Here is a 2,189-nt window from a genome sequence, read left to right as displayed (position 1 = left end):
TATTCTGCAAAGTTTACTCACCACCGGGAAAAATGTTTAAGCAGACTTTGCCATTTGACCTTTACCTTTGACATATAGTTCTTATTAACAGTAAATCAATCTCTTAAGCGATACTTATGTATCACGATTTATTCTAATCTGACCTATTCTTTTGAAGTTATTTTTTTTTACAACGGCACAGTGGGCATAATTTGACCTTGTTCTGTGTCCTTGACCTATGGCTGATTGTTCTCAAAACTGAATCCCTTCGTTGGTGCCTGACTCAGAACCTCTCCATCATGCTTCATAAGATATAAATCAATTCTTTGACTGTCTGGTTTCCAAATCGAATACCAGTGTTCACGTCATGTATTCACTCCTTCCATAAAGTTCCGGCGAAATCAGATAAAGTTAATTAAATAGAACTTGACCTCTGACCTTAACCTTTGAACTATTGTTATAAACAATAATAGGCGTACTTTGCCTACCCTCCTCTTCCAAGATGTGTGGTTAAAATCGGATCAAGACTGTGAGTTTTTTTTTTTTTTTGGCACACACACACACACACACACACACACACACACACACACACACACACTATGTTGGATGATAATCATATAACCATATGTACGACTGGTGATCTAGTAGGTTAAGGTGTTTCAACCGATAGGAGCCCGTAAGGATTTCTAGTCGAGAGAGGTTGGTGGTTTTTGCTTTCATAATGCCCCTTGAAGACGAGCGAAGCATATAATCCTTGTCTGAATGTCGGGAATAACTTGGCTCACTGCTACGTATACTCTCCCGAAAAGAGGGATAAAGTATTTCATATATATATATATATATATATATATATATATATATATATATATATATATATATATATATATACTCGTATATTATAAAGCCAGGCTGCTGCACATGTGTGTGTCTGGCTGCGTTTGTTATTTTCTTTCACGAGAACTGTAATTCGGTAACAGATATCGACGTACTTCTTTTTGCATTAGGTCGGGTAGGGTGCAGAGAGTATCAGAAAAAAAAAAAAAAATTGTGATCGCGCACGTAGTGACGGCGGGAAATTGTCGAAAATTTCTCCACGCGAAAATATGCGATTTTTTTTTTTTTTTTCGAACTGGTCATTGTGGGCTTAATAATGGTATGGAAAAAAGACAATGGTATTTGCAGGCATTTTGGGATGGAAAGGCTATTAGTTAGTCCTGCATATTTATGCGGGCAACTATAAGTATATACAGTATATACAAGACGGATATATAAATAACCTGTATATGATTATATTGGTATTACAGACACGATGAGGTGCTAAGGTAGAGATGATTCGAGATCTCCGAAGTGAACGTGAATAGGAGCCAATAAATGTAAATGCAAAGCAGTACAATATCAAATAACTGTTTGGTGTAAAACAGTGGCAGCATCAGGACAGCACAGTGACCAATTCGGTGCGTTGCTACTGCTGCTGCTATAATATTTTGTTCTGTATCTTGCTTATCGTTCGTTTTGTGCATCATTGTACTACAGTGATAATGTTATAATAATTTTGCACTATCACCATATGTAATCAATCTATTTGCCTCTTTATAATTCACCTTTGTTTTTCTTTTGAGGAGCGCAAAGGCAAGGGATTAGACTACGTAGTCTTGACAGTTAATACAAGGAAGACCAGGCTGATTCGCCTTTGAGTGGCAGTAGGCTATGTGAGCAATAAACCCCAACGACCCTATAATGTTAAACCTTATGAGGCCCATCCGGTTGGAGTTTCTTAACATACCGGACCGCCTGTCTTCATTTAATTATTGTATATGGGTGACACTCAACGTAGTAAATGGTTTTTTGCGTTACAAGAAATAATTTGACTTATCATGCAGTGCGTTCACCTGACGGCAGCACTACATCGAGTTAGTGGATGGTGGGCGCCTCTTCCTAGGTATGTTCTATAATAATAATAATAATCCATCCATCCATCCATCATCCAATCATACGTTGCCCCATGAGGAGCTTAGGAGCCCGGGGCTAGGCAAGTTGGTCCTGACATTTAAGATGAGAGTGGCCAGCCTCACTCATCCGTGAGTGGTATTACGTGAGCAATAAACCCCAACCACCCCTTGGATGTAAACCTTCACCGGCTCAATCCGATTGGAGCGCCTTAATTACCCACTCAATCACCAGGCACCATAATTTGGTTATATGGTTACCAC

This window comes from Coenobita brevimanus, chromosome 5, assembly GCF_032717465.1.
Source record: "Coenobita brevimanus isolate Jiangsu-jjx chromosome 5, ASM3271746v2, whole genome shotgun sequence".
In the NCBI taxonomy this organism is placed as follows: domain Eukaryota; kingdom Metazoa; phylum Arthropoda; class Malacostraca; order Decapoda; family Coenobitidae; genus Coenobita; species Coenobita brevimanus.
Note: the sequence above shows the minus strand (reverse complement) of the source record.